Source organism: Cyanistes caeruleus, chromosome 1 (assembly GCF_971803275.1).
Source record: "Cyanistes caeruleus chromosome 1, bCyaCae1.hap1.1, whole genome shotgun sequence".
NCBI lineage: Eukaryota > Metazoa > Chordata > Aves > Passeriformes > Paridae > Cyanistes > Cyanistes caeruleus.
In genome coordinates, this window is record NC_141701.1 from 50,426,213 (window position 1) to 50,452,710 (window position 26,498).

Sequence of the window (26,498 nt, forward strand, 5' to 3'; positions counted from 1 at the left end):
TCTTCACTTTGGCTTCCTTTAGCTGTGTCTGAGTCTTTGCGGAATTTTGGTACCCAGCACACCACCTTTTCACATTTTAGTACAACCCTCATCTCCTTTGTTCCTGTTGCCAGATGAGCTGTAGATCAGCACTGACATTAGGAACAAATTGAAACAATTTATTACCTGAGAGCTGCATACTGCTGAAGAGAATACCAAACGTTTATGAATGTGTCTACTTTACTATAAATCCTGACATGAAGAATATACTTTAGGAAATGATCAGTAGATACACTTTTAGCACACCAGTCTTATGCTTATAAAGTACCATGCTCACAACTGTGTGTATACTCTAATTTACACTCACTACCACAGTCAACCTCTAAGGAGTAATGACAAAACACATTTGTTTCTAACATTTTACCTCTGCCAGCATTCTGCAAGTAAACAACAGAACACCAAAGTAGATCTTTTTACAATATATGACTGCAGAAGGGCTCAGAATTTCTCTGTTTATCTATGAAGCTTTGAAATGAATCCTGCTTGTTAAGTTCTTGTCAGTTTTTGTTGACACAAAAGAGTTTATTGCTAAGGAGCCAGGTGAGATGACAAACACCTGGGAACTTCATGATCTTCATAATGAAAAGCTAAGGAAATGCTGCTCATTTTAAGGCCTATCATCAGAGGAAATACCTTCTGTTAGACAAACTGACATAAGTTTGAGAGTGCTGGTAAGTGTGATGTTCCCATCTCCTTAGGTTATAGTGAAGCAAAGATCTTATTTTAAATCTGGAGTGTTGGATAAGTTAAAATGCAATACAGGCTCCAGTAGAAAAGAATCTTCATTTATGATGGATAAAGTTATTTGAACAAATGGAAATTTAAATATTTCTGAATTTGCACATATCTTGATTGCTACAATAAATATTAGGTGGGACTTTGTTCTAATGTTAAACTGGCTGTGATCTTCATGACCATAAAACAAAACCAAAAATAAATAATAACAAAAAACCCAAACAAATCAAAGCCAAACAAAAAAAAAAAAACAAAAAAAACCCACTAAAAACCTGACCCTACTACCACTAGATGGCATTGATTCAGCATCCAAACTTAGAAATTTACTTCAGCTTTACCACAACTAAAATTCATCCTAGCTTTAATATTAAAAGTTCTCATAGTCATTGTTCTTCACTTTCCTTAATGTGTATATATCCATCCCATAATTCTTTCCATCCTATCTATCTATCTATCATCTATCTATCTATCTATCTATCTATCCATCTATCCATCTATCCATCTATCCATCTATCCATCTATCCATCTATCTCACATATTAACATTGGCATGCATTGTCAAATTGCATCATTGCTGAGATGGATACATTTTAAAGATGGATGTCAGAGAAAATTTTCATTTGATGCTATTTAACCACTGCTGCCACCTTCAGAGTTTGGGTGAAACCTCTTGAGATTGTCAGTGTACACCAAAATCCAGCACAGTGTGCAATGAACTTTGTCAGCAAGTGCAGGATGTTAGAGTTGTGTTGTTTTGGTATCAGTAACTCCAAGAGTTCCTGTTCTGGCTTGTCTTACTCAACCCCAGATTTTTGCAACCACCTGCTTCAATCACTAAAGAATCACTTTTCATGGGCTTGAGGAGGCTCCTCTCTCTCTAGACAAGAAGCCACACTGGTGATTTAGTCCCAGTCTTTCCCATCTTTCCCGTTGTCATTCTGGAGGCATGTATCAGGCCTTACCGCTGCCTCTTGTATGAACTCTGATGTGAAGCAGGAACTTTTTTCTGTTCTTGCTCATTCTGGGTCTGTTATTTAAGAAGTGGAAGCACAGTGTCTGCAGCTTGCACCATTCCTGGTGTCATTTTTGGTACTTGATCCACCAAATCGAGTAGGGTAATGGGAAAGTGAATGGTGACTTTTCTTCTTGCTAGCTTTTCTTCCTAGCCTGAGAGGACATCCATTTGTGAAGACAGGCCTTCTTATGGGGTGATGGTGCAAATATGACTAACTGGACACATATACTCCCCATATCATATGAATTTCAGATCCCTGCTCTACCCTGCAGAGGTTTCCCTCCTCCCTTGGAACTGGGACAGCATAGACCAGTGGGGCAGCACATCAGGATGGCACCCAGGTTCGGAATGCTGTTTGGATCTTCATTTCTGAAGGCATAAGCATGCCCAATGTCCACACATAGGTGTACATGGCACAACTCAGTCTACCACCTATGGTTATGAGGATGCTGTCCTGTCAAGCCTCTATGCCTTCTCTTGTCATCTGTGTGCTGGGATGTGCCTTGTCACCAGCCCTGGGGCACCAGACAGGATTGGGTCTGAATGGTCAGACATGGAAAATGTTGATGACAAGGAGCAACAGTGCACAGCACAGGAGAAAGAAGGGGAGCTGTGATCAGAGTAGAGGAATTTACTTGTGTTCTGCTCCACTCAGAGCTGTCAGGAGAGAGGGAAGCTGTGGGGAAAGGAAATGTGATAAGGTCTGTGTTGGCTGCTGCAGTCTTGGAAAATGAGACTCAGAGCTGGGAGGCCCAGCCTTCAGGAATGGATTGCGATTTGCCCTTGGGAAAAGGACTTGGGGATATTTGTGGACAAAAAGCTTAATACAATTTAACAATGTGCATTCCCAGCCTGGAAGGCAAACTGTATCCTGAGCTGCATCAGACGGGTTGTGACCAGCAAGTCAAGAGAGGTGATTCTTTTTCTCTACTCTGCCCTCATGAGACCCCACCTGGAGTGCTGCATCAAGCTCTGGGGCTCCCAACAGTAGAAAGACAAGAACCTGCTAGAACAAGTTCAGAGGAGGGCCACTAAGTTGATCACAGGGCAAGAACATCCTATGAAGATGGACTGAGAGAGGTGGGGTTGTTCAGCCCACAGAAGAGAAGGCTTCAAGGAGACCTCCCCTCCAGGGCAGGAGAGCTGGAGAGGGGCTTTTCACGTGGGCATGTAGTGATAGGACAAAGGGGAATGGCCTTAAGCTGAAGGAAGGCGAGTTAATACTGAATATACAGAACAAACTCTTTATTATAAGGTTGATGCTGCACTGGGACAGAGTGCTCAGAGAGGCTGTGGACTCCCCATCCCTGGAATTGTTCAAGACAGGCTGGATGGGGCTCTGAGTTACCTGACCCAGTAGAAGATTCCCTGCCCATGGCAGGGGCAATGTATCTAGGTGATATTTTAGGTCCCTTCCAACGCTAACCATTTTATGGTTCTGTGATACTGTGCTCTTAAATCACCATCCGTGTTCTTCCCTGCACATTTCCCAGGTTGTTTCTGAACAACTAAGAGTGTACTGAAACTTTTGTAATGTTAAGGGGGAAGGTACTTTAAAAAAAACCAATAATAAACCTCAAGGATCCAAACCAATTTATCTTTCTCAAACCACACTTACCAGCTTGGTTCTAAAGAAAACTCTGGATGTAGGAGGCTTTAGGCAGAGCAGATAAACACCTGTATCCTGTAAACTGTAAGGAAATCAGAGCACCTTCCTGTAATAGGAGAGATTCAGTTTCAGGTCACTTTTCTGCAAGAACTTCATCCCCCATTTCCCTGCTCAAGGCCCCAAGTTTCTGGCACCATCAGGTTTCTTTTGTGGTTTTTATGGCAGGTTGACCCTGGCTGGATGCCCAGTGCCAACCAATGCCACTCTATAATTTCCCTCCTCAGCTGGACAAAGGAGAGAAAATACAATTATATCCTATTACAAAAATATCCTTTTGATAGTGGGTCAAGAAAAGGATAGGGAGTCTTTTACCAATTACCATACAGGCAAAGGGGACTCTACTTGGGGAAATTAATTTAGTTTATTACTAATCAAATCAGGTAGGGTAATGAGAAAAAAACCCTAACTCTTCCCTCCTCCTCCTCCTCCTCCCCAGGCTCAACTTTGTTTGCAGTTTTCTCCCCCTCCTCCCCTCCAGAGGTGCATCACATGTTGTCTCTGTTCCTCCTTCAGCCTTAGCATGAGGACTCCTCAGTCTTCCCCTGCTTCAGTGTGGGTCCCTCCCATGGGAGACAGTCCTCTACCAGCTTCAACAGTGTGAAGGCCCACCCTTCCCATGGGTAGCAGTCCTTCAGGCACTGATGGCTCTGGTGTGGTTCCAACCCAGAGTCACAAGCCCTGTCAGCAAACCTGTTCCAGTGTGGGCCCCTCCTTGACAGGCCCACAGGTCCATCCTATAAGGACCCAGCTCCAGTGCGGGCTTCCCATGTAGTGAAAGCGTCCTTCAGGTCTCACCTCCAGCGTGGGGTTCTCTGGCTGTGGGTGGATCTTTGCTCCCCTGTGGACCTCCATGGGCTGCAGGGCACAGCTGCTTCACCATGGTCTGCACCATGGTCTGCAGGGGAATCAGCTCTGGTGCCTGGAGCACCTCCTCCTTCTCCTTCTTCAACCTCAGTGCATGCAGGGCTGTTTGTCTTACGTATTCTCTCTCCTCTTCCCAGCTCCAATTGCTTATTATTTTTTTTTTTCCTCCTCTCCTCCCTCTTATGTATGTTATCCCAGAGATGCTACCACTGTTGGCCATGGGCTTGGCCTTGGCCAGCTGTGGGCCCATCTTGGAGCTGTCTGGTTTTTGCTCTGCTGGACATTGTGGGAGCTTCTGGCAGCTTCTAAGAGAAGCCATTCCTATAGCTCCCTCTCTCCTACCAAAACCTTACTAGGTAAACCCAACCCAAGCCTTCACCTTTACATTGGACAAATCCAAGTCCATAACTGGACATAATCTAAGCAGAGGTTGGTAATGCATTACTTAAATGTCTTTACAAAATCAAACCCTAAATCTAGTATTAGTTTCAATAGTTTTATAGGACTTTTTCCAAGAAATCTTAATCTCCTTTTCCAAAATGGCTGGGCTGACTTTTAGGGTTTTATTGCCTCAGAAGACTGTTCATGGCATGCTGCCACAGAAATATCCACCTAGTCTCTGTTACAAAGGTAGACTTACCCCAGCTCATAAATTCTGCCAATAACAAAAGCTAAATTTACTACAGATTACAAGCACATGGGATGAGTGGATAAATTGGGTGGATATAACACTGAGGGCATATGACTCCTGATGGCAAAACTTGCCTAAGTGTGCAAATGAGGTGGGAGAGACATGAGAGGAAGAGAAGTCAGATTTTGTGAGGTCTAAATGAGAATCCTTACAGCTCTACTGTGAAGCCTGTCAGTAATGAGTGTTACATGTGCTTTTATTTCTGGATTTCCAGGTCTATATTACTTGTGGGATCATGTGTGAAGCTTGATCCTTGCCTGACACAAAAACCCATGGAATATGAGGCAAAAGAAAGCAGTGCTCTGAGTGTTCTTTTCTTTAAATGCAGAAGTATTAAGTCCTGGGGTGGATGCTCAAAAAGAGGCAAATTTCATAGTTTGCCTCTTCGCAATGGATCACAACTCTTTTTAGAAAGTGATTTTATTTACTGTGAATTTTTTGTTCACAGCCAGAGAGATTAACTCAATTGTAGGTCTTTCAGAAGGCATTTAGCAGTATTTCAGCCAAGTCATTCCTCTGGTGTCCTGCAGCATGTATTAATCTATTTATAGGTTTAATCAGATCAGTAGCCCGTATGTATTTTAAATGTTTTAACACTTCAGAAGTGGCTTGTATCACCCAAACTGTGTTTTGCCGTTGATACCCTGGTCCACACAAAACCCTTAATTGTGCTGTGAATAGCTGGTGCTGGTCCCCATGCCAAGGACCACTCTAAATATTTACCAGCACAGATTACCAGTGGTGCTCCCTAACATCACCTAGCCATTAGCATGGATATTTTTGACTCAATTTGTCCCATATTTGTCCTGAACTCAGTCTTCTCCAGGTAAACAAACATACAAAGCACTAGAATTAAAGCTTGGGTTAAATCCTCCCATATCTTAGAAAACTGTTTGTCTTACCAAAACCAGACAGGACTATGAACATTTCACCTTTTATAACACAGAGTGATGAAACACTCATTACACAGGAATAAAAAGGCAGCAGCCACTCCTATGTCTCTTGCACACAAATGCTTGTTAACAGCCTTCAGCACACTGGAAACAAACCTCATTGCACAAAAATCCTCTTTATCTCAGTATGAAAGTGAAGTTCCCTTGCAGACTGGTGTATAAAGCACCCATAAACTCGTGGGCATTTATCGTGGCATGGATGTGACTTCGGCTTCTACCCCAAGACACTTGAGAATTAATGCACAAATGCAGAAAGCAATTTTACATGGAGACACTTGCAGTGCATCCATGAGAATACTTTCACAACTCAGCCAATTGCGTCTATGTAATGAGTATGTTCCAAGGAGTATGGAAAGAAATCACAAAGATAGCTGCATGAGTAAGATTCTTTTCCCATCCCATTGGTCCATTCAAATATGAGAGACTGCATTCAGATGATTTTTCTTTCATTTCAAAAAATCAACAGAAAAAGAGTGAGATAAACTCTTCCATACACCACTGAAGACATTTTGAAGATAACAGCTGATTTACTCATACTTATCATATTTGCTTGAGAGATGAGTTATCCTAGGGTAACATAAGCATCCTGGGTTTTTACAAGTTCACTTATATTGCATACTGGTGAATGCCTGACATCTGCCCCTCTCTTCCAGCATTTAATCATTGCCTTCCATGTGCCCCCACATGACAAAAACAATCCTTTTTTCCCCCCTCACATATTTCAGTTCTGTATTATCTCTACCTTTGTAAAACCTCTGCCTCAGGCTGTTTTCTCTTATTTGTACTTTGGCACTGAAATTATTATTGTTTTTATGAGTTATCAAGTACATGGCTACAAAATCAAGATAAATGTTTTGAGAAGAAGAGACATTATTAATTTTAAATTCCCACGTTTCTTGCCAAACTTCAGCTTTTTACTGCCAGAAGAACAAAGCAAAACATTATAAAACACAAGAAATCTTCCACTTTTGATCTAAGGGAAATTAAAAACCTTTTTTCTCAACCTCAGTCTTACAACCAAAAGTGATTATCAGTTTTAACCTTGAAAAAGCATCTGTGACTTGAGGTAAACTGTGCTTGGTTAATGAGGTTATCTAACATAGCCCAATGAATTTGTCAAGGCTAATGATGATCAGTAGATAGGCTCAAGGGATTTTTACATCAAACCACAAATCTCTCATAATTTTTTATTAAATTGTTACTCTGTATGATTGTTGATCATCTTCTATAAAAATTTACATTGTAATCATCTTTTGTGTTACTGTACAGAAACAGCATACTCAAGGTTGTTGCAGATCTGTGTAGCTGAAATCTGGCTCACTGGTGGATCTGAGGAGAGTATAATAAAGTAGATTGATGCCACTACAGCATTTAATGTACTGTGAATTAAAAACATAGACAATATATTTAAGTAGAGTGGTTGAATAATTCATAATTTAGTGGACATGCAAGGAAAGATAACTTTTTTTGTCCCGGTAAAAGTCAATAGAAATGCAGATTGGAGGTCCAAATGTCAATGAGAGGATGGTAGGGGAGAAAGGAAAAAAGTCAAAACTCACCTATCAATAAGGCATATATATATACACATACTTGGCCATGAAGGGCACAGAGGGTGCAGAAACATGAAAACTAGTATTTTAATAAAAGATGCAGATTACAACATGGAAATAGCAACTCTGTATACATTTGATCTAAAATACACCATGTTAAAAGACCTTGTATAAAGCTGTCTTAAGTATTTTGTAAAAATGCAACTTTCTGGTGTGTGAAATGCCTACCTTAGCCTCTGCAATGCTTTCCTGTCTGCTCTCATTGTTACAAGGACCAGCTCCTCCAGAACTCTGTGGGATTCTTGAGAATATTTCAGGCAACATAAAAACATTGTGTAAGGTACAAATGTGTTCACCATACTGTTACATTCCACAACAAATTATTGTTGGCTACCCTTCTGTCGTGGTTTTAAACCAATAACTAAGAAAATTACTTATTTCTTGCTGTGAGATATGGATTAGAACAAGCGCAAAACATGCATAAAACTTAAAAGGAAAAAAAAAGAAAGTTTATTGACAAACTACAATAATAAGAACACCAGAATAAACTTCCAGAAAAACCTTTTCATCCCCTATCTACCCACTATTCCCTTGTTCACATGACAACAGAGACAAAAACTTTGGAACTTTGATGGTTAAAACAGTCCCAATTCTTGCTACAGTCTTTTCACCAGTCTTTGTAGAGAAACAGAAGTTTCTTCCTGTTAATTTATGGAATTTCTCACAAGAAAACTATTTTTGTTATAGTTTTCTATTGCCCTAATGTTAGCTGCTCAGAGCTGCTATTATTAGAGTTCACTCCTCCCATTTTCACATCACTCTGAAGTGTGTATGGGCCATGAGTCTAGGGATGGGATTTTTAAGGATAAGTTATTCAAAGGCAGAAAGTCTTCTTCATCTGTTTCTGTGAGCTTCACTAGAAAACAGTTTTCTCATTGCCTCTCAAGGCTTCAAATCTCCCAACAGTTTTCTCATTGCCTCTCAAGGCTTCAAATCTCCCAGCAGTTCACTATACCATAATTACTCTACTTTTTACTCAAATTTACACTTTGAACACTTTATTCCTCCCTATATACTGTATCATGAATTAAAGGAGTTCTTTTCAGGACTTCATTGTCCATCTCCATAGTTTTAACAGAAAGATATTTCAGCTTAATTAAAGCATCTTCTTAATTCTCTACCTTTTCTGAAGCTTCTTTTCTTTCCTGTCACTGGTAGTTTATAAAGTCTCTTTTCATGTTGATCACTCTCTCTCTCTCTCTGGATAAAAAGATTAATCTGCAAGTCTCATCTGGGTAATGAAAGAGTTAAAATCTTGCCCAGGCTTTTGTAGATGGTTTGGTGATCTCTGCCGAACAGGAGCTGGAGCCGTCTGTGATGGAAAGTTCTTCATAGCCGCTCTGGAGAGTGTGGTCACTGCTCCAGCTTGCTGCAGGTCCTGAGCCTCTCTCCTTCTTCACTGGGCAGTTTCTAGTGAATGTAGTTACAGCAAAACCTGCAGCCGAGCCAGAGATCGGCTCGGCCCAGCCCGGGCCCGGGGAAAACCTTCCCCAGGCCCCCCCATCTCCCGGCCGGGAGACGGGGCAGGCCCGGCCCCCTCCCCGCCCGGCCGCATGGCCTGGGCAGGGACGGGAAGCCTGGAGCTCCTCCACCCTTCACAGCCAGGAAACAAAGAGAACCCAGAGAGCTCTGGTTTTACACTTTAAGGTAGGGTTCACAAGTTGATCCCACTTTTCAATGGCCTAAACTACTGTCAATTCTCAGCAATGACCGATAATTGGTCAGGAGAAAAAACTCCAGGCAGTTCCCAGCAACTCCAACTTTCCTTAAAGGTAAAGTAACTCCATGACACCTTCAAATAAATCATCTTTGTAAACCAAGTACAAACCACCATCATACATGGTAATTCAAGAAAGTCCTTTTACATCCAGAAATGATTGCTACTAACAGGCCTCCTTAGTGTAATTATTTTCCATAACATCTCTGTTTATTTGCACTTTGCAACAGATCAAATTTATGATGAAGTAACAATTCACAGGAGTTTTATTTTATTTTTTCTATGTAAACAGACAGTAGGATGCTGAAAACCTACCATGGTCGTCTTCTGAAAAAGGAGGACAGAGACTTTTCTATATTAACATGCATTCGTGTCATGGGATTCTGCACTAGCATTATACTTTCCATGACAGGTGACATTGTAATAAGAAACTTCAGTGAAATTTGTAAATTCTTAGACAGAGCTCGATATAAAAGACTGGTGCATATTACAGAAGTATATGATTTTTTTCTGTAAGTTAATAGCTGGGAGATATGTATTGAAAGTGTCATCTAGTATTCACAGACTGAATTTGGCATTTTTCTGACTATTAGATTTCCTTACTTACTAGTTTTGATTGAAAGGATAATTTTCCCCAAATTATACTCTCCGCTTTTATATTTTTCAGCTTCAGGCTCATACTGAAATTCATTTTATATAAGGAATCAAATTGTACTGAATTGAAAAGTCATAAAAATCTAAAAAATTCTTTGCATTTATAAAAGTATCACACATTTAGATACAATTTTTTTCAACTCCTTGAGGACTCAGAGAAATTGCTGTCATATTTGAGAAAGCTGTGAATCTCTCTCTGTTTTTTAATAGGATAAAACACACTTGTAGAACGATAAAATGAGAGCTCTTGAATATATGTAATACACACTACAAGTCATTAGTTTGAAAAGTGTCTGCCACTGATGGAGGGCTGTAACTTTGCTATCTATAATAATTTTCCCCGTTGTTCTGACAGACTTAATCTACTCGCATCTGATATGGGAGCAATATCAGAAAAGATAGGTATCAAGAAACACAGCAAATTAAAGAAAACTATATGCAAACATTCAATTTAGCTGTCTGTCATCTGTCTGATAGCAGTTAATTTACTGTCTATGTGTTACAGAGCAGATAACAACACATCCTGTGCAGTCTGATGCATTTTTGGGGCAGAATCCAAGAGTGTCATCACTAGAGAATGTGCCCCTTCCAGAACTGCCAATAAAATAATACATACACAGAAACCATCTGAACATGTAAACAAACATGGTAGTGTTTTTGCAGGGAATTGAGGGAGGATTCTGTCTGATTACGACATTGTTTGTTGGTAGTGCTCTGTTGAAGTCATGGATGGAAGCAATTATGGACCACAGCTTCTGAGAAATATGTTCTTTTCCTTCTTAGGCAAAATTTCCTTGTATCTGTGGAAGTTTGGATGAAAAAACAAAGTATGTAAAGGTAGTTATAATTAGTTCAAATATCACTGCTGACTACAAAGAAAGTCTCTTTTCTCTGGCTGCTTACCTGAGATGAGAAAAGTGACTGTATGTGAATGAAAAGAGTATTTCTAGCTTGATCGTTTTTATCTGGAAGATTTTACAGATTTTATTTACTGGAATTTTTTTATTTTTTTTTTTTAATGAGTGTTGGAATTAAATACAAACCTTATAAACTTTTTCTGGGTAAAATTTGAGAACATCTACAAAACTATGTAGGATACTGCCTCCTACTTCAGCTAGATGCTGCTACTTGCATGTACTGATGCTTGTGCCCCTGCTTTGGTCCTGCTTACCTTACCAGTACTAGATCTTATAAGGTATAGTGGTAGCATCTACTCTCAGTGCTTTGCTGTCATTACATGTCTTGCACATCCAGAATTCCAGAACGGTAGAAAATTTTCTACATTGCCTCTCTGCCATGAATAACAGCACTTAAGTCTCAGTGAGGTCACAGAGAGCTTGTAAACAAGATTAGGTACAACAACTTTGCTTGAAGGGGATGCCTCTGAAACACAAATATCCTGTCAGTATTCCTTTCATCTCTCAGCTTGCTTCTTTCAGCTCCTTATTCTGTCCTTTTCACCCTAACATGAAAATCCTAGCCAAAAATTGTTGCTTCGCAAAAATTAGCCCAATAATGAGAATCACTACAAGAAATGATCCAGACAGCTCTTGGTGCTATGACAATTTGTGTGTGCAGAAGGCAAATATTCAAATCCCAACTTCCTTTCAGCATTTCCTCAATAAGTCACTGGAACCTGCAGTATCTATCTTCTCCTTATTTTTGCATGCAATATTTCACAATCACATGCACAGTGACCTAGTAGAAAATATTTACCATAAGACCCTCCTCCATGCACTGGAGTACGAATTTCCTGTTGCTCATCCACATCTCTGCTGCATATCAGAAGACATATGGCACTCATGATGCTTTTTGCCTGGGTAGTATTTTCCAAAATTGCCTACTTATCTTTTCTCTGCACAATGTTTCTTACTTCTTATATGTGTGAAGGGAATTCATTACTCCCAAATGCCCAGATTTGAATCAATGTTGCATTTTGCAAGGATTTTGGCAGACTTTATCATCTTGGCCTGCTAAAAGGAAAGGTGGCTTAAATAATTATCTCCTTTCCATTTTTTTCTTTATCTGCTTTTCTGTTTTTAGGTTTTTGTTACTGGATTTCCTGTTTCTATGGATTTTTTTTTCTAACCCTTCCCGCTTCATCTCTTCTAAAAGGAGGAGAAGACCCTTTTCACTAAATCCTATAATTCTCACTGCTTTTGTCACCACTTTCTCCTGGTTAGTTACTTCACACCCCTGCTCTAATATCTTCTTTCAGTTTGTTATTTTGCAGTCTTCTTTTCAGACCAACTATAGCATCTTAGTCAAAAATCTTCACTTTCTATTTGCCTGCAGTGGTGTCTTGTTCTTCAACTTCCATTAGTACTTTTGGGCTTGGTTTTTAGCTCTCTTTCAAAGCTCACCTTCACTCTGATTTGTGAATCACTTTTCTCCTCTTCTTCTCCTCATGAGAAACCCTGTTCTTCATGGAGAATTCAATTCCTGTTAAGCAAGGAAAAGAAGCTGTGGATAATATGGTGGTCCCTATGAGTAATAATGAAGGAAGGTTATCCCCTTTCACATATACAGAGAAACTACAGGGTCAAACACAATTGAAAATTATGACATTTGCTACTTCGGAAAAAAATACAGTGAAGGCAGAGAAAAAGGTGGGGTGGAATTCTCCCAAGGTTTAAACATGCAGGCATTACCATGTATGTATTTTTGCATATCTTGTACATATCTCTAGCTCTTCCCCTGCTGGCATACAAGGTAGCCCTTTTCTCCATGTGTCTCAGTTCACAGGGCAATTTGAATTTTTACTTTTACAAACTGCAAAGGCAAGAGTGGTGAAGACATAAGGTTGTTCAACCCTGAAGCCACTAACTGCCAATCTAATTAAAACAAAGCTCTAAAACATGCAATAAACATGTGGTGGCTCTGTTGTAGCAGTATTTGAAATGCAATGCGGGATTAAGGTTATGAGAAAAAGGGAAATATTTCTAAGGTTTCTTGGCATTTTTAGCAGAAACTGAACTTGGAGCAAAAGAAAGAGATCTTTCCGGTTTAATGTAAGATGTTGAATGTTCAACCTACAATTAAGAAAAGAAATCACAGTGAGGAGGTACATGAGGACTTAAAAAATTATGGCTCTGAATTGTCATACTATGTGGAATATCAATAATACTGACAACTAATGCATGTATGCTCCTGCATATAGATACATAAGTGCATGTTCACAGATTAATGATATTCAGACTTAGCCTTGAGTGGTTGGTTGATGGCTTATTGAAATGAACACTGCATTTTTTATAATCAAAATTTCAAATATGGGATGCAAAGAAGGTTTTGAATCAGTCTGTGGGAAAAATTAGTTTTGCTGTTTTGCAGGTTTTAGTTCAGTTTTGTTGAACCCAGTTTAGTTCATGTTGCTGTTATGAGGAAATGATTGTTTATATCTCTCATCTTGTGTGTATTGGAAAATTGGCAGCACTACCTTGTAATTCATCACTTATTGTGAGTCAGGGGACAATGCAATTTCAACTTCAGGGCAAAGGATTATACAGAGTCATAAAAGTAAAATATCACATCCCTCTGAGCTGAATCAACCTAATAACAGAGGTCTTACACAAACTTTGCAATAATATGCAGCAGAATTAGCAGATTCTCATAGCCATTAAGCTGTATAAAAGATTTTTTTTCTCTTATCTGTTTAGATTTTATTCAGCCAGCTGATGAGTCACGATCAGAAACATCCCCTGTGAAAAGAAGGCTTTCTGAGAGAGCAGTGCTTAGTGATGGGAAATGGAACTAACTTAGCTATTTTTTATTTTAAGTTGCTGTGTGTTTACATTCAACTCCACACAGTGACAAAGGCAAGATACAGTATGCTGCAATGACACTGCACTTTAAAATTCACAAAGCAATTATGCAGTACTTGTATTATCTGCAAACTGTTCAGTGGGAATGCAGTCAAAGGTTCACCCTGTCCATGTAATTAGCCCACTCAAGAGCAAGGGTTTGGTACATTTCAAAGGCCAGTTGCCAGTTTTTCAATGCATTACCCATCACATAATTTTCATAAACTTGAAAATATTTCAAGTCCCTAAGGAAAGAGGGACTTGAATATTAAGACACAACAAGCAGTCTGTCTTGAACCTTGTATTTTCTATCTCGGCATGAGTGACCAGCTGGTTTGGGAAGCACAGAACTTACTGCTCCCTCATCTGAATGGCATATTAATGTTGTAAACTACTTGATTATTTGTCATGAGCTAATTATAGTCTACTGACGTAGATGTCAGTTGCTTAATAAATGTGAATTCTATTCAATTTAATCTTTGATTAGGATTGAATATTAAATATTCAATTTTGATTATCAATTGTTTAAAGGAAAGAACAATATCTTTCTACAATGTTTATGTTGTTAACCATTAGTAGGTTCTGGCAAGTACCAACAGTTCAAATGAATGAAGGTTCTGAGATATGAATAGATAATATTCAAGCCCATGACAATTATGGCTCAGGAAATGTGAATTACAGGCAGATTTTAAGTTCTCTCTTTAATGATGCATATGACAATAGAAACAATATTGTTACTTAGCTCTGGCAAATCTAGTAAGAATCTCATGTCTGGAAAAGAGATTACACAACTCCTTTTCATATTGTTTCCTTTAGGTGAAGGAAAAAAGTTTAATTCTGTTCTAATTGTTTTTGTCTCGCTTTCTATGCTAAGTGGAAATAGAAATTACGAGAACTGTTTTCTTCCTGCAAACATGGTATACCATTTCTTACTTTACATATTGGTAGTGTTAGTAAAAGAAATCCAACATCCTCTCCACCAGCATGAAAAGTAAGTTTATTTCCTTCTCATTCACTGTCCCTGCAAAGCTAATAGTAAAGGATAGAAATACATATTTTAAAAACCCCTTATCTTTCATCCTATAACATTTTCTCAGCAGATCTCATCACATACATGTAACAAAGAAGTTACTTAAATTATTTTTATAATTAATTATTATCTTTTCTATTTATTTTTGAAACCATTGTTGTTCTTAGTAGAGTTTTGAAGATTCTGGTAAAAGATTTTATCTCTCTTTCACCCATACCTGACATTCATAGGAATGTTTTATGGAGGAGGGGACAAAGGAGTACCCTGGCGCCCTCCTGCTCTCTGTGTAGCTCTTGTCAGTGCTTTCTGAGCCTCTATTAAGAAACAGCTGAACTTGGCTAAACCTGCAAGGTTTTAGCAACCTCTTTCTTGGAGTTAGCCATTAAGCTGAGGAAGAGCTTGGCCACTGGGGAGAAATAACAACCTCTGTGTACATGTACCTATGTGCCCCTATGCATAATAAAGAACTTGGCATAAAAAACCCCTCCACACGTTTCCTCTATCTCTCAAGTGCAAGCAAAGCTATCTCTGAGACAGAAAGTCTCTAGGCTGCATTAACATGTTTAAGTCATCCTGTCACTATGGAAAAGAAACAGGCAAGCAAAGGCCTCTTCTGTTTTGTCACAAAAGCACAAGGCATTGAGTATGCTGGTGGAAATTACCATAACTGCATATTACTGAGCCAAAAATAACAGAAATGCTCCATTTTACATCCCATCTGACTTTAATATAAGCAGCTCAGGTTTCTGTAGGGATTATACCTTGTTTAGTCTCTGATAAAAAAATAGTATTTAAGTAAATAGTAACCAGAAGGATGTCGATCAGTTTTACCATAAAATAGTGCATGGCAAGCTAAATCAGGAAAGTCTTTGCTGCTCGCTGAAAACTCTGGCCTACTTTTCATGATTTTTCTTGTTAGTAAAGTCATGATTGAATCAATCTTGTGTTCAATTAACTGTAGCATCGTGAAAGATCCTTGATAAAAGCAAGAAGAAAAAGAAGTACCACATTAAAGGTCATGAGTTTTCCAAATATAGGTACTTACATGTGGGCATTAAGTGTCTGTTAACATGTTCCTCTGAGACCACAAACCCATGCACACATGCTCTTCTGTGAAGAGCAGCAAAAGGACATTTTGCTAATTTATATTAGCCTGAGATAAAAAAGCATAGCTATTTTATAATGCTCATGTTGCCCAAGACAAATTGCACCCTAACATTGCTTTAACAATGTTCAAAGATGTTCTCACCCTTTTCTGTTTCCTTCCTTGACTCCAGTGAGTGTTGGAATCCTTGGACACAGAGAATATCACAGCAGCTGCAGTACTGAGGGGCTGAGGGCAGTGCAGGTTGGCAGGAAGGCAGCTGAGGAAGGCATTATGGTTTTGTCCAAGGCATGAAACCTGTGGGCCATTAACTGTGCTGGCAGCAAGAAAACAGTTGATTGTGGGAAGGAGAGTTTAGACCTGGCTAGGTTTTAATTTTACAGCATTAATGACAAAACACTTTACCCATAGACACTTTTTTTTGGTGCTCTTCTGCTTACTTCTGCAAGGCTCACATTGGTTTTGTGGCTCACTGGTTTGTGTCCACCAATTAGACCATCAAAATCTTAAATTCTCACTCAGCTTAGTGCATTCAAGGAAGTCTCTAAAATTCTCCTGGCAAAACCCATGTTGTTTCCCATGCAAGCAGTGCCAAAATTAGAAGAGCTTGTTACAAGGTCTGAAGGAAGGCTGGCCCTGCTGGTCCTGCAGCCATGGATAATTCATTGAGGAGGGAGCACATGTCACTTCAGCGAAGGCCAAGAGGAGAAGGAAGGTGAGAGGTCAGACTTTATTTGGCCAATGTGAACTGATTCACTAATAAGAGAGCTGAGTTAGCCAGCTGCTCACAGATGAGAATAAACCTGACCCTCTCTCTCTCTGGAACTCGAAGTACCTCTGCAACACTATTGTTTCTCACAGCTCATATTTATAGGGCCTGTGTAACCACAATTTGTAGGTGATGGAAGAACGAGGAGCACAGCCACAAGCAAGCAATGATTTTTGACAGACAGATTTCATTCAAGCTCTGATGATAGATGATATAGCTCCTATTAGGACATTCTCCTGGAAGGTAGTGGGACACCCAGAATTATTTCTGCAGCCTGTGCAGAGCATGAGAATATACTAATTTTATTAAACAGATCCAAGAACTCACCAGCAGAATGAAGCACCCCTACATTCTACTTCCTGAAGTTCAGGGGAGCAAGAAAAACAAAAGCAAATTCTTTCTTAAAAGCGTCAGGATGAATGTCTCGTTCGGTCTCTTGTGGAAGTTGTCCCAGAACTGTGTTGCTTTCCTCAGTCTGAAATCTGAGTAACCCTCTCTGCAAAATCTTTGTTGAATCAAAACCAAAACCACTAACTTCTGCTAAAGATTATACTTGGTAGAATAAATAGGCTGTGATGCAAGTATTTGAATGCCATTTCTAAAATATTCTTTTCCTTGAACCATGTCTATTTTATTAAGAATAATGATCTTTGTTTTTCAATGTAAGATTAAAACATATAAAACATTGCTCAAGTTACAAATTAGGTACAGAGGGTTCAGCAGCACTCAGGAGGCCAAGGTTGCTGCGTGTAACTTCCGAAATTAAACCAGGAAGGAAATCTGCAGTTTCACCCTAAGAGAGAGCAGGACTGTCTCATGTTGTGTCTGGGCCTTGGAAATAAGAGTTGGGATGTAACAGAACTGTGCTGAATTAAACCATACATATAGATCATTCTCCTTAAGAAAGCAACTTTACGTGTCTTCCAAGAGCTTGCTGTTCAATGCAGAGATTGAAACACATCTGAGCTACAGAGCTGCTTGCTGTTGAAACTATTTTACATGAAATGACAGTGTACCTGCATATAATTTAAACTGTGAATTGCAAGATGGGTCATATTTTGGTAACGAATAAATAAGCTTCATAGAAATATTATCATGTAAAAGGATATGTAGACTATTGTCCCAGTATTTCCTAGCAAATCAATATACATGACTTTCATGCAATTATGAGGCAACAATACCAATGCTGTAGGTTTTATGGGCTATAAATGCTTGTTTTAACTTTCATTTCACAGTCTGTTCTGCAGAGGTCTTTGCAGTGTAGCAGTGTTTTGCCCTGAACCTAAGGTAAAATTTCCACTATTAACAAAGGCTATTAAATTCTTTGTAGGATTACTCTGCAGTTATTCTTCAAGTTTTTAATTTCAAAAATAATTTTCTACAAGTAAAAGCTGTTTCTTTACTTTGGTGACTGAAGGACTGAAACAATCAAGTTACATGATTTATCAAGACTGCCTTAATATTGCCCCTTCATCATCTTACCATTGCTCAATACTATTTGCCAACAATTTCCAGTTAAAAGATTGTGCCAAAGGCTTCTGGAGTTCACTGTGACTGTGGAGACTATTTTGTGTTACTACATTAACAAGTGGCTTCAGCAGTTGTCACCTCCTTGGAAACACTAGACTGCAAAAACAGCTGGGTCTTTTGTGTTGTTCCAGCTCCGCCTTATCCAGGATTTCCTTCCATAACAGACTCAAGTCAGTCATATGTCTCATGGGACTTTTCAGAAAAAAAACAAACAAAAAACCCCAAACAAACAAACAAACAAACAAACCCCACCAAAAACTAACAAAAAAAAAAAAAAAAAAAAAACAACAAAATAAAAGCCACAACCCTACAAGGCTTTCTGACGATAACAAGATCAAGAAACTCCCTGTTACCCTCCAATATTTTTGTCTTTCCATTTTCTCAGATGAAGGGAATCTATCCTTAGCTGTCTGAAGAGAGTTGTGCATGCTTCTATGGCTGTCACAAAGGGTCTAAGCATAGAAAGCCCTAACACAGCTGCCCAGGGAAAACATATTTGATGTCAATTCCTGTTGTGTAGCAATGCTCTTGGTTTCAGAAATCTTGCCCCCTTGTTATAGGGCTTACCTGCTTTCACATGACCATGGAAACACATCAGAGCTGAAGGAATACTGATCTGAATGAGAGCAAAGAGCCGTCTAGAGTGCACAGTTGGGAAAAAGTAGAAAAGCAAGGCACACACAGCAAGGCCTGAGCACTTGCAGCTTCTGACTAGCAGCACTCTCAAGATTTCAAAGGCAGAGTCTGCATTGAGAAGGTGCATTTAACCTCTTTTGAAACACCTGGGATCCAGCAGAAGTCCTCATTCAAATAGCTCCTCTCCTTGTTCATTAATTGACTGCATAATAAACTCTTGAGACTCGTGAGATTGTGTCACTGAACACGAGATGAGCAGTTAAGTCATGTTACTTAATAACAATTTTTTGACCAAACAAAACAGTGAGATTGATGGAAGCACAAGATTTGTGTCATTATGGCTGGTACAAAATAAAGACAGTATATTCATCTATCTTTTTCTGTACCTTCAGTTAACAAAGGTAGGGATTATCACCTACTACTGGCATCACACAGGCAAAACACTCATTTAGCATTTAGCCTTCACACTCATTTTTTCAACAGAATATAGAGGATCCTTGTGTGAAAAGAAGTCTAGGGACACTTCATGTTTTCTTTTGCAAATAAATTAACAATAATAATTTTCACGGTCTTTCAGAATGTTAGTTTTTGACGGTATATGGCCAATGACTGTGTTATAATTAATGTTCTTTCCTATGACTTAACACATTAAACTGAAATACTTAATTATGGATATGTTTAATATGCCATTAATTATTATGCACTATTTTATTTAATAATATTAACTCTTAATTACTCTTTATTTTACATTCCTTCATTAAATATAATTATACACATTAATGCCGGAAAATAATTCTTTCCCTTTGTGAAGGACAGCTGCCTTGTATTTTCACCTTCTCTGTGATGATGTTTAAAAATTGCAGATTAGTCCATACAATAAAAAGTACAACACCCTCAGCATGCTAAGAACAGTAGCTATTCTTTAAAGCTTATCCTGTCTGTCTACTTAAATGTTGAATAACAGCAATTTTAGCCCTATGTAGACATTTAAAAAGCAACAGTACAATAGTCCAGAAGCGTGACGTAAGAAATTAAGGTGTTTCAGTAGGGAAAATAAAATAATGTCAACTGCATACATAACTTGTTAGACAGGAATGGACATTTAGTAATTTACCAGATGATATCTCTGTTACTAATGTATCTTCCCGTTATCATTATAGTCTAAAATAATGCACCTTAATTTTAATAATTTATTATCTGCATATTAATTTTTAAAGATACATACATACATACATGCATACATAAATAATACAAAGATTACTGAAAGAGCCTAGAGCTGCAACCTGTCCATACCTTTTCCAATAGGATAGCATAAAAATGCCATGAATGGAAGGCTCAGTGTCATTTCTCTTTCTTCAAGACCTGATCTAAAGCTCAACAGAGTCTTTGGAAGTCATCTTAGAACATTCCAAATACTTAGTCATATTGGCAATTATTTTGGTTAATAGATCAAGGTAAAAAATTCAGTTAGTACTTGCCATTGATAGCATTTATATTATATAAATATAATGTTTATCCATCTGTGAGTAAAAGTTATTCTGCATTCAAGTTTCATCAGTAAACCCTTACTTTTCAAATATTTCTTTTCAGATTTCTTTTCAGTGCAAGGGACTTAAAAATCAGCCAACACACCTGAGCACACAGATACGCATAAACTCATGTAGATATACAAATCATTACTGCACCTTCAGTTCTTTGACATACCTCAGGATTGTTGTCATTCAAGCCTGAGTGAAACATAATGACAGAATGATTAAAGACAGCCTTAGTTAATCATTTAATTTCTTGATTAGCTATTGAGCATCCTTGTAATAAGGATGAGAAAATGAGTACTTAATGCATCAGAAATACAATCCTTGCTTCTTTCCATGTCACTCTAACCACCTCTAATTTCTGCAGAAAAAACTGGTTCTTATAAGAGTTTTGTTGTTAAATCTAAATCTAAATCTAAACTCCTGTGAACAGATTTGTATTATGTATATTCATATTGCTTCATATATGTTCACTCTAAAATTCACACTCTAATTCATAATATCAATGCACATTGATTAAAAAATTAATATAAACATTTCTATTAGCCTCACCTCCTGCAGAGCATATTTGTCCCGTCCAACAGGAAACCTTAATGTCCAGTTACATCAGGTTAAATTGTATGTTTCATTGCTAAAACACAGTGGCCCTGTGCTTTGTTATGCAATCATTTTAATATTATTTGGTTTGAATACCATTTTATAAGTGTGTGCTTTCAATACTGTGATAATACATTGAATTTTTACCTGTTATTAATGGTCCACATTAATTATTATAATTAATTGTCCAATTGTGGACAATTGCCTGCAAGGTATCAATAAGTACTAAGAATTTCCACCTCTCCTATTACTTACTTGGCCACTTCCAAGCCAGAAAACCATCTCTCTTATAGCTCTTATACTCAGAATTTTCTACCTGGTTGCTTTTAGGAGCTCCTTAGGAAGGTAATGTTCAATACCTGGGGAGCAATCAGAGGGACCTCTCTGTCACACAGAGCAGCTAATGGTTCCCTCTTGACTGTACCTTCCTGAGCTGTGGACTACATTTCCTTCACAGCTCCTGTAATAGGAGCTTTATTGGGGTTTTTCCTGACAATTGTGGCTTAGGAATGGTATTTAGTGCCCCCTCCACCAGGACTCCAAAACAACAGTGCCTCTCGCTTGCTTCCCCTTCCCTTCTCTTCTGCACATGAGTGGCCAGAGAAGAGAACTGGAGGCACAAAAGGCAAAAATGACCTTTGTGGAGATAAGAACAATTTACTGTAAACAGCAACAAGGTAAGAAATGGAACAGTAACAGCAACAATACGAAGTGCAAAAGCATACAAAAGACAGAGTGTGGAGCTCAACCCACTCACAGCCATGCCACCCAAACTGCTCTCTCTGGCTGGGACCAGCATTACCCCACTGCTCCATCTGCCAGGCTTGCTCTGCCAGAAAGGAATGCCCTAGCAATGACATGAAATGGCATTGAATAATATATGGATCTTGGCCACTCCCACACTGTTCCAGGCTCCTCCCCCTCATAGGTACTGTAAAAAATTAACCCTGTCTGTATTTAAAAACCTTGACAATGACTAAGCTCAGTTGGGAAGTATCAGATTAAAAAGCACTTACTATGCTGAAAACATACGACCCTTCTTACCTGCATACATTCTGTGAGTTTAAAAGGGAAATTAAGCCTACATTTAATTGACTGTTTCTTGATTGTCAAACTTTCCTGTGTTATGTTTCAATTTCTGGTGATTACCATTTATAATTTAGCGTGCCTTGCTCCTGCTTCAGTAACACAGATTCACTAACGCCTGCATTATACAACTTGTCCCACATTTAATTAGGAAATTCTATCTGATTGTTAGTACAGTGCATTATGTAAAGAACACAGCACATTAAACTATTGAGTTCCTATTCGACAACCCAACTAGAAATGTTCCACAAAATTTATGGGTGCAATAAGTGACTAGAAAGAGTCATTAAAAGGCTGTAGATTTCAAAGCTGTGAATGCACTCACGCTGCAAAGTATGAAATATATGTTCTGGAAGTTTTGAAACAAATGCACATTTCCTCTAAAATCATTATAGTATTTTTCTTTCATAGCTGTTGCAACTATAAAAGATCTATTAATCTCCAAGAAAGGATGTAGGAGAGGGGAATCCTGGTCAGTGTCTGAATAAGGGAAGCAGCATGAGAAAAGAAAATATATTCTTTGTACTAGCTAAATAGATTATTTCAATACTCTTCCAAAGCAGGAATATGTATTTTTTTAAGTAGGTCCAGACACAAGAACCTATAATTATACTTAATTGTATATCTTATTGCACATAAGTGATAAAGTTTTCAGATAGTGAATACTGTGGTCTTGACCTATTAAAGATTAATCATGTAATACCTGCCTGGGCTGTGAGTTAAAAGTCTTCATAGTCAGTGTCATTTATTTTAATGAGATATTGGTGAGTTTAAAATAAAGGTAAACCTGCTAATAGGATTGTTAAGGTCAATGAAGTTATCCCTGACTTCAAGCAAACTGTGTACTTAATGAAAAGGCTGACTCATATTCTACATCTGAAATTTGATATTAAATTTGACTCATATACACATTTTGCCAGCGTCTCTCAAGGGTTTATGTACATGTTAAAATTATTACAATTAGAAATTATTGTATTTTGGGGACATGAAACAACTTGCCCTTATGTAGAAGAAGGAATAAAAACTAGAGGCAAAGAATATTTAAAGAGTCCCTCAATTGTAAATGGCCATTATATTGTAACAAATTCTTATTTTTAAAAATGATCCAAATTTAACAATACTTTTCTATATTTTTTTCCAAAAAGATATTTTCTTTCCTTCCAGCATGAAAACCACTATTGATATATTGCAGCTGTGTTTCCACTTTTACACGAGCATTCTGCTATGCCTTATTTTTTTTTAATCTTTTTTAAAATCCTTTGTTACTGCAGTTATGTGAGGAAGAGAATCTTTTTAGGGGTTTGGGTTTTTTTTTAAAGCTATGATTCATTCCTTACTATGAGAGGGAAAGTCTTGGAAGCACTAATTTCAATTCCAAAACCAAGAAGAATCTTTGTTTCTTTGGGCCATGCTATGGAGGGAGCAACGTGGCCTCCTGTGCTGCAATGTGTATGTTTGAGCAAGGGCAGAGGAAGGAGACAGACTAAGAGGAAACAGTGCAGAAAAAGAGAAAAGGTATAAGGATTAAGAATTAGACAAGATGCAAGACTCAGGAATCAATAAATGGAGGCGATGCTCAAAGTGTTGCACTTTCTTCTTTTGTAACTAGAACAGGAAACCATTAAGTGAATAGACATGTTGATAGCTAGCAAGAAGTAACTGATGTGCACCTGAGCACATCCAAAGCAGAACACATCTTTCCTGGAAGCCTAAACAGACTTAGCCTGAGATAAGCTGGAGCTGTTAAAAGTACCACTACAAGCTGACAGCTGGGTAACAGCTTTATAGCCAGACTGGCAGAGCTGGCTTGGGGCTTCACAGAAAATGGGGAAAGCTAGGAAGGCAAAATTCACATCTTGACAAAAAGCATGGTAAGAGCCAGTATTTCTGACAATTTTTACCAAAGTAAATTGATTTCTTTGAAAAAAGCTTTCCTTTCAAGTAAGGCTGGACAGCAGGTGGGAAACTAGTTCAGCGCTGTGGATTCTGAAACATGCATGGGGCTTTGGATACCTGTACCCAAGCCATTACTACAGGGCTGGTTTTAAAATATTTTGCATTATCCTTCATCTTGTGGGAAAGCCCCATACAAATTAAGACTACACAGTGAGTTTCCTACCAGGGATATGCTCAAGTCCCCCAATACAGGCCAAGCAATAGCATGAGTAATTACTTGTTTCTTGGGAGTTTAAGATGAGAGCTCTTTCAGTAAAAGTAACAAGACTTTGCTTTCACTTACTTTCAAAGCTGAATTATAAGGTGTTGCATTTTGATTTAAACACAGTTTCCCTCTCAGTTATGCTAACCTGTTCCAAGTCAGATAACGCTGTTTAAGAATAATCAAATTTCTGCTCCTCTTCATGAGGCTACGCATATGAATGTTGAAAAATATAAAATCACTAATGAAATTATGCTATTTACTTACATTTATTAAAGTCAGTACAATTGTGGCTAATAAAACAGCAAGCAGAACATGAAACCTTCTGAATCAGTTAGGAATAAACATTGGTAAACATGTCATAGCTAATCATAAAATTTACTATGTAATTAAGAATTTTTACATTCTCCAATAGGTCAAATAAACAAGACATCCCAAATTCACAGGAATGCCTAGTGGCCTAGCAGGTTGTATGGGCAGACCTTCAGAAACATCTCACAATCACAACAAACCATGTGTCTTCTTTCAAATTAATGACCATCAAATGGCCTCAAAGTCAGCTGAGATTTATAATCAAATACCATTCCAAACAAAGAAAGAAACCTCTAAATCCATTACTAGCAGGATGAAAGCTGGGTAAGCCAACCAGGCTCCTTCAAGGGAAGAACCATAATTTAGACAAAAAGGTGAAATCAAGCTGGGATCAAACTTAGTGAAGTGTGACTGGGCAGTCTGGAATAGAGGATAAAAGCATTTCAGGTTGCATCCTGGTTTTTAAATTGGCATTTTTTCATCTGGTTTTGCCCTGATGCATTTTATAGTGGAAACTGCAAGAAAATAATAGACAGTAGCCTTTTGTTTCAATATAACCAATTTTCTTCTTACATGCCAGGAAGGACTTTATATTTTGTGTATTCTTGAGACTGTTTGTATTTTCAAGGCTTTGAATGCTTTGATTTGTGAAAGTTTTTCAAGACTGCAAGACCTGTGATGCTCTGAAAGGATTGACGCTGACCATAGTGACACATTTCTTAAAGGAAGAGGCTGGATGAAAAATACTTCTGGAGCATGAGAAGCTTCAGGTGGATCAGCCCCCAGCCTGTGCTGGTATTTGGGGTTATTCCACCCTGGATGCAGGACCCTGCACTTGCCGTTGTTGAGCCTTATTATGTTTCTCTCTGCCCAACTCTCCAGCCTATCAAGGTGGCACTGAATGGCAAAACAGCCTTCATGTGTATCAGCCACTGCCCCCAGCTTTGTATCATCAGAAACCTTGCTGAGGGTGCATGCCATCCCTTTGTCCAGGTCATTGATAAACAAGTTGAATAAGACTCAGCCCAGTCGTGATCCCTGGGGAATGCCACTGACTACAGACCTCCAGCTGGATTCTGCTCTGCTGATCACAACCCTCTGAGCTCTGACCTTGACTCTGAGCTCTGCCATTAGGTCTTAATCCATCACACCTTGTCCGTTTGTTTCCTGAGCTTACCTATGAGGATATTCTGGGAGACAGTGTCAAAAGCCCTGGTGAAGTCAAGGCAGACAACATCCACTGCCCTTCCTCCATTGTCCCATCCTGCCATGTCATCACGGAAGGCTATCAGATTGGCCAAGCATCACTTCTCCTTGGTGAATCCATCCTGACTACACCTAATTGCCTTCTTCTAAATGCTTGGTAATGATCTCCAGAATGACCTGCTCCATCACCTTTCCAGGACTGGAGTTGAGGCTGACTGGCCAGTAGTTTCCCTTGTCCTCCTTCTAGCCCTTCTTGAAGATAGGAGAAACACTAGCCTTCCGCTAGTCCTCAGACACCTCCCCTGTTCTCTGTGATTTTTCAAAAATGATGGAGAGCAGCAGAGCAACAACATCTGCCAGCTCCATCAGCATCCATGGGTGCATTCCATCAAAGTCCACAGATTTATTGATATTGACCTCTAACCCAACCCTCCAGGACCAAGGGAAAATCTTCCTTTCTCCAGCCTTCTTCTCTTACCTCTGAGCTCTAGGACTGCTGAGAGCCATTCTCAGAAGTAAAAACTGAAGCAAAGAAGGTGTTCAGTAATTCTACCTTCTCTGTGTCTTCCATTACCAAGACACCCATCTGATTCAGCAGCACCTCAACATTATCCCTAATCCTCCTCTCGCTGTTGATGTACTTTTAGAAGCCCTTCTTGTTGTCCTTGAGGTACTTTCCCAGTCTCAATTCCAGGTAGGTCTTAGCCTTCCTCATTGCATCCCTGCACATTTTGACAATGTTCCCATAGTCCTCCTACATGGCCTGTCCCTTTTTCTGCATCCCATAGATT

At 38.8% G+C, this 26,498-nt stretch overlaps 1 long non-coding RNA gene across 2 annotated transcripts in view; it reads right to left on the bottom strand.

The window, feature by feature from the left end:
- Positions 1-6,392: 6,392 nt before the first annotated feature.
- The window catches only part of LOC111924006 (uncharacterized), a 62,743-nt gene continuing 42,637 nt past the window's right edge, over positions 6,393-26,498 (bottom strand). The window contains exons 1-7 of one of the 2 annotated variants that reach the window (XR_015287838.1): positions 16,978-17,122; positions 16,026-16,197; positions 15,822-15,886; positions 12,310-12,388; positions 8,494-10,746; positions 7,872-8,454; positions 6,393-7,739 (exon numbers count right to left, since the gene is read on the bottom strand). This is a non-coding gene — a long non-coding RNA (uncharacterized LOC111924006). Of the gene's footprint in view, positions 7,740-7,871; positions 8,455-8,493; positions 10,747-12,309; positions 12,389-15,821; positions 15,887-16,025; positions 16,198-16,977; positions 17,123-26,498 lie in introns of those variants that run through there. The other variant, XR_015287835.1, reaches the window with a different exon arrangement.